Source organism: Stomoxys calcitrans, chromosome 3 (genome assembly GCF_963082655.1).
Source record: "Stomoxys calcitrans chromosome 3, idStoCalc2.1, whole genome shotgun sequence".
In the NCBI taxonomy this organism is placed as follows: Eukaryota; Metazoa; Arthropoda; class Insecta; order Diptera; family Muscidae; genus Stomoxys; species Stomoxys calcitrans.
This window is the reverse complement of record NC_081554.1, coordinates 169302906-169316772: the sequence shown is the minus strand read 5'-3', so window position 1 is coordinate 169316772 and position 13867 is coordinate 169302906.

The following is a 13867-nucleotide window of genomic DNA, read 5'->3' as shown; positions in this document are numbered from 1 at the left end:
GTACGGCTTCTTATGTGGTGCAAGAAATATTTCACCTCTTCTGATCTTCTCAACATCTACCTACCTACCTACATCAGGCCGAGGATGGAATATAACTCTCATATATGGGCAGGAGCTACAAAATCATCCTTGGAGCTATTTGACCGGGTTCAACGGTGAGCGATGGTGTTGATTGGGGACAGTAGAGTATCCAACTCTATTGCTTCTCTTGAACATCGTCGGAATGTGGGTAGCGTTGTATTGCTCTATCGTTATTTTCATGGCGTGTTTTGTAGGGATATTCGTCTCCTTATCCTTGACGTTAGGATGCTCACCAGGAATACAAGACTTGCCAGGAACTCACACCTGTTTGTAATTGATTTGTCAGAGCGATGGTGTTGATTGGGGACAGTAGAGTATCCAATTCTATTGCTTCTCTTGAACATCGTCGGAATGTGGGTAGCGTTGTATTGCTCTATCGTTATTCTCATGGCGTGTGTTCCAGGGATATTCGTCTTCTTATCCCTGAAGTTAGGATGTTCACCAGGAATACAAGACTTACCAGTAACTCACACCCGTTTGTAATTGATTGGCCAGTCGACCGAACCATGCATTACAGAGAAAATTCATTTTTCGCTTGAACCATTCCTATGTGGAATCGACTTCCGGCTAATGTCTTTTCCACCGACATTGACGTTCAGAAATTTAAGACGAATATCAATAAACACTACTTCCTCTTTCCCCTCTTCAACCCTTAACTTTCCTTATTGCCAACGTAATGCACTGCATATATAGGGGACTTCCCCTGCGTGTTGGTTACATGGAAAAAAAGACTTAATATAGCCCCCATATAAACCGAGTATGAATCAAGTCGTTCTTAACCTGATGTAGCTTCCAATGAAACCGATCCTCCGATTTGACTTCTTAATCCTCTAGAGGACGACTTGTCTGAAAACTGAAATTAAAGCCTTTCTACTCGTCGGCTCTTTGTGCTTTCTTAGTCCCCTTGGTTGAATTTTAATGGTACGCTTTGCTGCTGCCTGTAATATAGCCCCCATATAAACCGTTCTCCCGATTTGGCTCCTTGGGTCTCTAGATGGTGCAAATCTCAACCAATTTGACTAACAATTTTGCACAATGACTTTTGCTATGACTTTCAACAATTCTGCCGAGTATGAGCCAAGTCATTCTATAACCTAATATAGCTCCCATGGAAACCGATCTTCCGATTTGTCTTCTAAATCCTCTAGAAGACGACTTGGCTGAAAGCTGAAATTAACGCCTTCCTACTCGTCGGCTCTTTGTGATTTCTTAGTCCCCCTTGGTTGAATTTTGATGGTACGCTTTACTGTTGCCTGTAGGGGGCAGCTTTCCTTTATTTCTCACTTACCAACAAACCCAGTCAGCAGTCAGTCAGTCAGCCAGCCAGCAGTCCTTGGCCCATACAATTCATTCTTCATGCTTGTTTTTTGTTGTTGTTGTCGGGTGTTTTTTTTTTGCCCTTCTGTTGTTTTCTGCTGTATTCTTCATAAATTATTCTCAAAACCCTGCGGGTTCGACTGCTTTCTTGCCATTTTAGTCCATGTTGTACATGTGCTTTTTCTTAAAGGAGTGGTGATGGGTGAAGAGGGTGGTTGGTTGGTTGGTTGGCTTTCTTTAGTGTCCAGAGGGGTAGAGGGAGATAATAGTGGCGGTTGAGTAGGCTGGGGACATGCCTTGTTGTTTTCTTGTGTGTTTTTCGGTGGCAGTTTAGTGGGCAAGGGGCGCGGCACATAGCAAAAACGGCACAGGACACTCTTATCCTCCAACATAATACTCATTTTCTTCTTTTTAACTATGTTTTATTGTTGTTTCAAAAAATAAACAATAAAATAACAAAAAAAAAAAGAATCAGCGAAGAAATGAAGAAACGAACAAACGAATATACAACAAAAGTTTCTACAGACAAATGAACATTTGTGGCTGTGTGTGTGTGTGTGTGTGTAAAGTTCTTATACTGCTTTACATACTTTCAGACACATGCACATATACTTCTCTTTGCTATATATGTATATTGACGTATACATTCAGCTTAAGTTTAGGGAGCAGTCAGTCTCCAACCCCCCCCCCCAACCTCTTCTCATCCCTCAACCAAAGGATGGGTTTTCGTGCTCTCTCTCTCTCTCTCTTACCCCCAAAGTATGCGAGTATATCTGGGAATAAACTATGGCCAGAAAATTTATATTTTCCTTTTGCTCCTGCCGTTGCTGCTACTGCTACCGCTGCGGCTGTGGTCTATGTTTGATTGTGTTTTTGTTTTTGGTGGGGTCTATGACTGCAGTCATAGTCCTGTCATTTGGATATGTTTTCGTTTTCTTTTTTTTTTGTTGATGTTGTTTTTCCTGCTGTTCCCCACACACATATATTTGTATATTTTTTTTCCCCCATTTTTGCTATGCTGTTGTGTAAGTGTGTGGTTTTTTCTTCCTCTCCTTCATAGTTGGGTAGTTTGCTTTGTGTACAGATTTTTGGTGGTTTTTGCATGTGCTGCTATTATCCCATTAAAATATCAGCATAGCCGGCCATAAAAGGATACTCTTTTCGAAAATCACCTTAGTTGGAATTTTTCGCTAATCACTTAAAAATTTGCTCTCGATTGCCAATCTTTGGGTGATAAAATCAACTCTTCATCATAGAAGCTCATGCAGAAAATGAGTTTAAAAAAATGGAGCTCTCTCTCTCTCTCTCTCTGGCTTTATAACTCTCCGAGTTTTAAGTTTTTGTTTGTCTGACACAAAAAAATCATGTTGCCGCATCGTTTGTCTGTAGTGTCTTGTCATTATTAAAAGCCTTTGTTTTTGTTGGCTTATTTTTCTGTTCTGTTTTGGCTATTTGCCAAAAATCTCTTTACCAGCATTTACCATTTGACGCTCTTTTCACCACAGCTATCTGTTTATGTTGAGAGTTAACTATTCACCATATGACATTTAATTCACCATTTGACACTCAATTCACCATAGCTATCCGTTTGCCACCATGCCTAGCAAGTTGAGAGTTTTTATCTCCTTGGCTTTGAGGTAAATAAGGCTATGATTAACTCTCTCTCTCTCTCTCTCTCTTTCTTCTGCTCCCCAACTCTATTATTCTCTCTCTTTTTTTCTCCCATTCCTTTTCGCTGGGATTTTTATGGGGTGTATTCAAATCCTGTTTTTTATCTCTCCTTTATTTCTTTCCCTTCATTTCATTGCCTGCAGCAGTTTTTTTTTTTTTTTTTTAGTGCACGTTGGGGAGGTTTTTCCTTGTTTTTTTTTTCAAAGATTTTCTTTATTCCTTTATTTTTCTACCAAAAGATTTCCGGTTATCTTTGAGCAGGATTTTGTTGTGGAATTTAAAAACCATTTATCACTGATTTTCAAATCCGGTGATATTTTTAATATGGTGTTTTATACAGTGATGGCCATAAATATCCAAAAACCCCAGTAGCCATTGTAGATTTTTATTTCTTTCTTCTTTTGTATAAATGACAGTAAGGCAGAAGAGTAACAGAGAGTCGGAAGAGAGTTTTATCGTAAAGACTATTGCCAATATTGGTGAAATACAAATCTTGTTTTAGCGCCTTAAATGTCTTTTTAAGTAGACTTTATCTTCATTTGAATTATTGGTGTCTTCAGCTGGCTTTGGCTGGCAACCGGAAAATTATTTAAAGGCAGTCTAAGTATATGGTTATGTCAATTGTCCATAGCTTAGCAAGAAGGGGGTTAAATGGGGGCAAATAATGTGGCCAAATAAAATAGTACACCGGTACTCCTTGGGGTTTAGTGTTTTATCCTGGGAAGGGGAAGAAAATGACCACAGTTAATAATAATTTCGCTATAAGTTTGGTAGCTCGGTGTGGGAATCATAAGCCCTGGGTCAAAACCGGGTAGTGCGAGATGAGGTTAGGTTAGCTTGAAGGAGGAGGATACCAAAACTTTATCTTGATGTCCGCTGAGGCTTTTGAGAGGGGCCCATTATTATTCTCCCGTTTTTAGACATATTCTTTAGCCCAGGATGATTGGTTGTACAAGGCGTTTTGGGAGTTGAAACCAACCATTTCGTCTTATCTCCATTATTGATAGACCAATTTTCTTTGACACTCTTTCGATTCTTTTAAAGGCAGCAGTTACTACTTCCGGTGACCGACCTATGATGTCAATGTCGTCGGCATTGGCGAGTCACATGTGTTCTCTTGCGATGAGTGTTCCATATTTATTCACATCTGCATCTCGTATAATCTTCTCCAACAGGATATTAAAGAGATCACACAATAAGCTGTATCCTAGTCTGAAACCTCGTTTGGTATTGAATGGTCCGGAGACATACTTTCCTATTCTTACTGAGGAACGTGTATCAGCAAGTGTCATCCTGCAGAGTCTTATGAATTTTGCAGGGATACCAAACCCAGACATGGCTTGAAATACCTTTGAACGTAAAGGAGTATCGAAGGCGGCTTTTTAGTCAAGAAAGAGATGGTAGGTGTTGGATTGTCTTTTTAGGTTATTTTCCAGAATTTGGCGCAATGTGAATATCTGTTCCAGTGTGGATTTACCAGGTCTCAAGGCGCATTGATAGGGCCCAATTTTCGCATTGCAGTTAGGTTTTAATCTTTCACACAGTACGCTCGAGAGTATCGGGAGAGGAGGAGACTTATTCCTCTGTAGTTGGCACATTCCCTCCTGTCTCCTTTCTTGTGTACGGGACATAATATGCTGAGCTTCCAATCATTGGGTATGCATTCTTCTAGCCAGTTTGCTCAGATAAGCTGATGCATACGCCTTATCAGCGTATCGCCTCCGGTCTTAAATAGTTCAGCAAGTAACCCGTCGGCTCCTGCTGCCTTGTTGTTCTTTAGTCGGGTCACTGCTACAGGGACTTCATTCTGACAAGGAGGTAAACATTCTATACCATCATCAGAGATTGGTTCTGCGATATCCTCTTCGCCGCCATTGTCGGACACTAGCAGCTTGATAAAATGTTCTTTCCATATCCTCAGCGCAGAAGAAGGACATCTGGTAACTGACACAGATACTAGATGTCCTTCTTCGGGTCTGCAGGAGGATGTGCCTGTAACAAAGTCATTGGTTTGATGTTTGATTCTTTGGTAGAATTTCCGGACTTCATTCTAGGTTAGGTTTAAGTGGCAGTCTGTCATCAGACTTAGGTTAGGTTTAAGTGGAAGTCTGCCATCAGACTCACTTAGACATTTTCAATGACAGCAAAGCAGTAGAACTCTTCAGGTCTAGATGATGCCAATTTTTTTTGGAATGTTCGCAGCCCCCTCTTTGTGACCATCTATCATTCGTTGCCCTCCTGAAAACTAAGCTTACATGTCACTAGAGGCATACCCACACATTCCAGTGTCCCTGGAGTGTGTAAGGTAGTTCCTAGTCTCGCAAGCTCGTCTGCTTTAGAATTCCCTGGTATACCTCTGTGGTCCGGCAACCAGAATAGGTGAATTTTGAACAGTTCAGCCATCTCGTTGAGAGATTTGCGACAGTCAAGGGCGTCTTTTGTGTTCAGAAATACGTTCTCCAGAGATTTAATGGCTGCCTGGCTGTCTGAGAAGATATTTATGCCAATCGTCGTAATGACATTATATCTTAGTCATTCCACCACTTCCTTAATTGCAAGGATCTCTGCTTGATACACACTGTAGTGGTCGGGTAACCTCTTCGATATGACCAGTTCTAGATATTTAGAGTACACCCAAAGCCCACCTCGTATTCTAGTTTGGAACCATCTTTATAGAAGTCTATGTAACTTCTATTGCCAGAGATATCGTAGTTCCATTCGATTCTATAAAGAATCGAGGTATATTAATTTTTATCAAAAAGTGGCTCTGGTAGGGTGAATTCCACACTGTGTGGTATATCGGTTATTGTATCAAGGATAACATAGTGTCCGTAGCAGCCACATGACCAAAGAGAAAGCTTCGTTAGCCTTACGGCGGTGGTCGCTGCAATTTGTCTAGCCACAATGTCCAGAGGCGTCAGTGCATCAGATGGTGTCGTCCTCAGTGAGGCTATGATGCACAAACAACCCATCCTTTGGAGTATTGAGCAGTAAGTGAACTTTTGAAGCGCCGTCCACCAGACCACAACACCATATAACATTATAGGTCTGACAACTGCAGTATATACCCAATGCATGACACGCTGTCTAAACCCCCAATTTTTGCCAATGGCTCTCTTGCAGGTGTATAGGGCAAGAGTTGCCTTTCTTGCCCATTCCAAAATGTTGGAGTTTAAGTTCAATTTCCTGTCCAGCAAAACACCCAGGTATTTTGCGCTTTCTGTAAATGGAACATTCTCCCCATCCAAGCAGAGTAAAGTGTTCTACAAAGTAAAATTTGCCGGCCTAAAGTCCATAACTTGGTTGAAGTTCTTTGGTTCAACGCAGGAGCAATTCTAATTTTTATTTCTTAACTAAAGTAAGCCCAAACTTTAAGCTATTGCCAGCGAGCATTGTCTTTAAACATCTTCACAAGTTAAGATGTCTCTTTTTACAAGAATTTACTGTCTCCATCTGTTTGGCATATGGCATGTGAAATTTGATATTGTGCTCTTCCCATTGACATTGGACCTCGATAATCTATCATTTCTGTCCATGTAATTGGTAAACAGCGTAAATAGCGAGAAATCTTAACATAACAAAAAAAAAAAAAAACAACGACATACGCAGGAACGTGTGTGAGTTGTGGTTGGTTTCTTATTTCTTTTTTGTGGTTTTCCATTCCAATAGGAATCGAACTAGAAGTAGTAGAAGATAGAGTAAGAAAAAGCAAACACACAGCAAACATGAACATGAAATTCCATGTTTTGCTAGCATAACTTTCCATTTGGTTTCTCACATTTCTTTGTATTGAAACCTTATCATCATTCCCATCCCCATTCCCATTAGTAGTCGCCCGCCACCCTCACAATTCAAGGCATTTATGTTTATGGCTTATTTGGTTGTTGTCATTGTTGTTGTTATCCTTTAGCTTTTCTTTCCCTTTCTTTGGCCAAACTCAAAAACACACTCAGACTTTCACACAAACACTTGCTCAGATTCCTTGCTAGGAATCCAACAACACATTGATTTTCATTCATATTTCATTGATTAGATGGCATTTTTGAGGTTAAAATCCTGCGGTTCGTGTGTGTGTTTTTTTTTTCTGTCATCTTCTGTTTATTCAAAGAAAGCAAGGGGAAGATATCGCAATTTTATTTACACTCTCTTTCTCTATCATATTTAAGTGGTTTTCTTCTCGCCAATTACTCTCTGTGTGTCATAAGGGAAAAAGCCGCCTTTGTTATTTTTCTTTAGCTTTCTTGTTTCTATGATTGAGAGAAATGATGGAATTTGTTTGCTGTCAGCACGCTCTTGTTATGTTATATGGGGCTCTCTCGAGAGAGTTGCATTACGAAGATTTAGGAGTTTGACGTAATGAAGATAGGGTTACCAAGCTGCGACGTTTTTATACTCTCCACCATAGGATGGGGTCTAATAAATTAGTTATTCCGTCAGTCTATGGGAATCACAATAGCGGTTAAACGGGTGAAGCTAGCTCAATGAAATTTTGCATACTAACTTCCTATTGAAGTAGGTCGTTGAGGATTGCAAATGGGCTATATCGGTTCAGATTTGGATATAGCCCCCATATAAACTGATTCGCCGATATGACTTCTTCCGTCCCTATAGATCACAATTCTTACGCGATTTGGTTGAAATTTTGCACAGTGGTTTCTACCGTGACCTCCCACATTCGTGTGAAGTATGGTATGCAAAGGTGTATAACTTGACATAGCTATCATACAAACCGATCCCCTAGAAATGGCAATTCTTTCCCGATTTGGGTGAAATTTTGCACAATGGTTCCTACTGTGACCTCCAACAGTCGTGTCAAGTATGGTCTGTATCTGTCCATTACCTGATATAGTTCCCATATAAATCGATCTCCCGAATGTACTTCTTGAGCCCCTACAGAGCATAATTCTTTACTGATATTTTGCACAATGACTTCTACTATGACATCTAACATTCGTGCCAAGTCGGCTAAAATTTGGTCCATAAATGGACATAGCTCCCATATCACCTATTTCTTCTGACCCTTGACTTCCTGAGTTACTACGGAAAGCAATTCTTATATACCTATTGTCGATCTGGGTATTCAAATAAATCGTGCAAAAAACTTGACAGATGCGATCCATGGTAGAGGCTGTATAAGATTCGGCTCGACCGTTTTAAGCACGATTTTACTGGATTTATGTATTATGAAAAGTTTTGAGATTCTGAATTTTTGAGACCTATAGAGAGCAATTCTTATCCGAATTGTGAACATGAATTTTCAACTTCGCTATTCAGTATGTTCCAAAAGAGTATGGTCGGGATGACTTGGCAAACGCAATCCTTGAAGGGGGGTTTATAGCTTAGGTAAGGTAAGAGTATCAGTCCTTAACAGACTCACTTAGAACATTTTAAATCCATTGTGATACCACAGTAGCGAGAGACCAAGGCCTCGGTGAGAATTGAGCCCACGAGCCCCGATCTGGCAATCCGAGCACGCTACCAACTCGGCTACCCACCACCATAGGAAGGGGGTATGCTAAACTAGTCATTCCATTTGAAACACATTGAAATATAGATCTGCGACCCCATCAAGTATATATTCTGGATCGTCTCGACATTCTGAGCTGATCCATCCTAGACGGACAGTTTGTACGTCCGTCTGTCTGTCGAAATCACGATAGCGGTCGAACGCAATAAGCTAGCCGCTTGCAATTTAGTCCAAATACTTCTTATTGATGTAGGTCTTTGGGGACCGCAAAACGGCCATATCGGTTAAGATTTTGATACAGCCCCCTTATAAACTGATCCCTCGACTTGCCTTTTTGAGCCCCTAGAAGCCTCAATTTTCAACTGATTTGGCTGAAATTTGGAAAAAAGACTTTACTTACGACTTCCAACATTCATGTCAAGAATGATCCGAATTCGTCTATAAACAGATAAAGCCCCCCCCCCCATATAAACCGATCCCCGGATTTGATTTCTTGAGCCCTTAGAAGACTCAAATGACATCCGATTTGGCTGAAATTTGGAACAATGACTTGTATTAAGACTTTAAACATCCATGCCAAGTATGATTCGAATTGGTGTATAAACAGATATAGTTCCCATATAAACCGATTCCCGAATTTAAATTCTTGAGCCCCTATAAGCCTCAATTTATGTTCGATTTGGCTGAAATTTGGAATGGCCTCCAGTCGTAGTTGGTTAATATGCCCATTAGGGGCGTTTTCGGGGGATTGGTGTGACCCCCTATACTTCAATCTGATTTTGTATGCCTAATTCGTAATCTACTCCCAAATACCCTTCATTTGAGTGTCATATTGATATGATCCGAATTGGTATATAACCAGATATAGTTCCCATATAAACCGATTCCCGGATTTTAATTCTTGAGCCTCTATAAGCCTCAAGTTATATTCGATTTGGCTGAAATTTGGAATAAAGACTCGACTTACGACTTCCAACATCCATGCCAAGTATGATCCGAATCGGCCCAAAAGCAGATATAGCTCCCACATAAACCAATCCCTCGATTTAACTTCTTTAGCCCTTAGAATCCTAAATTTTCACCTGATTTGATTGAAATTTGGCGCAAAAACCTATCTTATGACTTTCAACAGTCAGTGCCAAGTTTTATCCGAATCGGTCAATATGGTGATAAAGGCCTCCATAAGAACCGATATGACTTCTTGAGAACAAAATAATTCAAATACAAACTCAGTTAATAAGGCTAAATTTTTGGCCCGGCCGAACTTTACACGCTTTTACTTGTTCGCAATTCAGTTTGGTTCTTTATATATCGCTTCCTTGTCCAAAACTATACTTTTGTTTGATTTCTTGTTCCATTATAACTTTAAAGCCTACCCTGTCATGGGTAACTCTTAAAATCCATATGGGCTGTATATACCAATACTTGACATTCGAGATTTTGGTACTTTCTCTCTCTCTCTCTCTCTCCCCAACTGATTCGTACATTATTGCTCACAGTTCAAATGCATCTCACCGCGAGTTAAGGTGGAAGAAAATGTAAGCAAATCGTTTCATTTTCCAAACGTTTCATGTTGTTTGTTGACAAAAAACACATGTTCACTCAACGCTACCCTCTACACTCTATTCTCAATTGCATGGTAAAAGTGCGTGTTCTCTGTGTATTCTCGAATTATGTGGGACCATGCATGAGGTGTAAATGTGTGACAGTGTTGCCACAAGCCGTTAATGTTTTTGTCAAACATTCATTTTTATCTGAGGAAATGTTTTGCTTGTGGAGTTAAAGATCAGGAAATGACAGGGTTGGAGGAACAGATAGAACCCCCACTTAAGTAACACAAAGTGACTGCTTAAACCAGAGTTACGATTGTCAACATTGATCTCATAAAATTAACTGCACGATGAAAAGACCCCCGCCTGAAGGACGCCGCACCCATCTATAGGTCTATGGAAGATTCCCTGAATCCAAGGAATTCAATGAAAACTCCTGCTCCGCTGCCCCCATTCAATTCAGACCCATGCTTGTATGCAGTGAGTCCCGGGGAAGTGGGGTGGGGTGTCCCCAAACCAGAATTCCCTTTTTCGGACAACGACTTACAAGTCATCAACAAGAAAGAACTCCTCTGGTATATAATCAGTCGCGCCGCATATATCATGGCGCCACGCGGCAACACCATCCCCCGCAGAACTGAAGAATGACCCATATTAGGGCCCAACATCGTCGCCTGCAAGACATTGCACCCATCTATAAGTCTATGGAAGATTCCCTGATTTTAAGGAATACAATGAACCTCCTGCTCGGGTGTCTCCATTAAATTTTGACCCATACTTGGGTCCTGGGAATGGTGGGGTGCCCCCAAAACCAGAGATGCCTTTTTGGGACATCAACTTCCAAAACACCAACACGAAAGAACTCCACTGGCATACATTCAGTCGCGCCGCATATAGCACGGCGCCATGCAGCAACAACATCCCCCCGTAGAACAGAAGAATGACTCAAATTGGAGGAGCATCATGTACCTGACTTCCACAGTATGATATCGATTTTTGTTGCCACATACTGAACATATAGGCAAAGTTGTAAGAACGAGAATGGCATTCAGTGCCTCTCTAGGGGCACCTCTGCTTGCCCCAGAGATCAGCATTGCCGCGGTAGCCTGTACCTTCTCAATCATCCTGCAAAGGGTATTATTGTCCAGAGTTTGTGCCACACCAGACAACCATAGGTGATAATTGGTCTAGCGGCCGCCGTAAACATCCTATGCACCGACCGCGGCTTTAGATCCCAACTCCTTCCTATTGACAGGAGTAGAGCGCTTTCAGCCCCCGTTTGACCCTTTCTTCGTCGGTTCTTCACCTCCGAAGAGAAAGGCAGCTCTACCCCATCCAGCGCAAAATTGCAAATTTTGCCCATGAACATTCCACTAAGGAACAGGGGCAAACTTCTCACATATCAACGAGTGCAGTTCGATTCATGTTTAAGCTCAATGATAAGGGGCCTCCTTTTTATAGCCGAGTCCGAACGACGTGCCGCAGTGTGACATCTCTTTGGAGAGAAGTTGTGCATGGCAAAGTACCTCACAAATGTTGCCAGCATTAGGAGAGGAAAACCACGACTGAACATTTTTTCTGATGGTCTCGCTAGGATTCGAAACCTGTCGTTCAGTGTCATAGGCGGACATGCTTACCTCTGCGCTACGTTGGCCTCCAGTCGTAGTTGGTTAATATGCCCATTAGGGGCGTTTTCAGGGGATTGGTGTGACCCCCTATACTTCAATCTGATTTTGTATGCCTAATTCGTAATCTACTCCCGAATACCTTTCATTTGAGTCCCATTTTGATATGAACGTTCAGTTTGTCTGCTTGGTGGAGCTTTGGGGTTAGGGCGACTTCTTGATTACTTGGACCCAATTTTTAATACCATATTGGCATTCTACTCTCCAATACCTTTCATTTGATACCCATATTGTCATTATCGGTCCACTTTTGATTTTGGGTGGGGTTTTTGGGGTAACGGGGAAGGGTCCGCCCCCTTCCGTTATCAACAAATTATAAAACCTGTTCCTCTCTCCTGTCCATTTTCGTAATCTACTCCCGAATACCTTTAATTTGAGTCCCATATATTGTCAAGATCGTCCAATAAACCTATTTTAGGGCGTTTTGGGGTTGGGGCGGCCCCCTAGTTACTTGGACCCAATTTTTAATATGAAATTTGTACTCTACTCCTGAATATCTTTCATTTGAGTCCCATACTGTTCCGATCGGTAAACTTTTATTTTTGGGTAGTACTTTTGGGGAAAAAGGGGAGGGTCCGCTCCCCTTCCGATATCAAAAAATTATATGGCCTATGTTTCCAGACCAGTCTACACAATCTGTGAAAATTTCAAGTTAATCGCCGTTTTTGAGTCTATAAGGAACAAACCGACTAACAAACACAAATTGATTTTTATGTATTTATAAGAATCCCCTGTTCCTTTATGGAATGTTCATGGGAAATTTAGTAGTAATACTTTTAACCCTACGAACACTGACTAAATAAGATAGATGGAGGGACGGACATGGATTGATCAACTTACAATATCATGACGCTGTAATAGATTTTAATAGGGTAGCAGGTCAACGTTTCGGAATGACCACCTTTGAATGGTGTATACTTAAATTTGTGCTGGTCTCTTCTGGTGGGGGCCGAGCAATTCCTTAACATCATTTTTGATTTTATTCTTTCGAATTTTGGCTGAATTCGGCAAATGGACGGACGGACGGGCTTTGTCTTACCAACCTAAAATGTTAAGAGCCCTAGAGGCTCTTAACATTCTTTATAGGTGATGCAAACGAAATGACTACCTTCTTGTAACGGTAGATATAAAAATCTACCTTGGCTTGAGCATTTCCCTAACTTCCTTAACTTTGTTTTGAGCGAACACATCATGAGGTGTAAATGCGTGGTTACGATGTTTGTTTTTACTCTCCCTCATTTTGGGCTTAGCTGTTGTTTTTTTGTTTTGGTTTTGTTGTCTTTGTTTTGCTGCTGTTGAGAGTTGAGTTACTCTCTGGCTTACACCGTTATGCTATGCTATAGTTTGTTTGCCTATAGGTGAGTGAGACTAATAGAGAGAGAGAGAGAGAGCGATAGGCAGACAGAGATTAAGAAAGTAAACTGGTCATATTCTCTGCTATATTTTTCTTTCAAATTATGAAATGTTCTCGGGGCTTCAGGAGAGAGGCCAATTAAAGAGAGAGAGAGAGAGAATGTTTAATTTTTCTTGTTGTTTTTTTTTTGTTTGAATATATTTTTCATGTGTTTGTGTGTCAATATTATCCTTTTTGGACGCCTTTTGTCCTCCTGGTTTTTTTTGTTTTTTTTTTTTTTTTTGCTTTATGTTCAGGTTGTTGACAACACAAGTGCCAAGTGTTGGTATATTTCTCAACTTTGGTTGCCATAATAAATATTGTGGTGTATGCAGTTGTTGTTGTTGTTGTTGTTGTAGGTGTAGTTGTTGTTAATGTTACCTTAAGAAAATGCCACGTTTTCACGTAGAACATTTTATGATAAGTGTTCGAATGACAGCGGGGGGAGGGTGGGTGTTTGCGGGATGGGAGAAAAGAAAATCTGATTACCATGTCCTTACACCCCCAAGATTTGCCTTTTTTTTTGTTTTTGGGGGGAAATAAATCAATTTAATTTTTTTCGCTGTAAAAGCATAGGGATATCTTATAAGGAGCTGGTCATTAATCACAGTCTACTGTAGCTTTTCCTGTTACGTTTTTTTGTTGGTACTGAATTAATGTAAATTATTTTTTCTTCTCTCTTCCTTTGATTGCAGGGATGCCA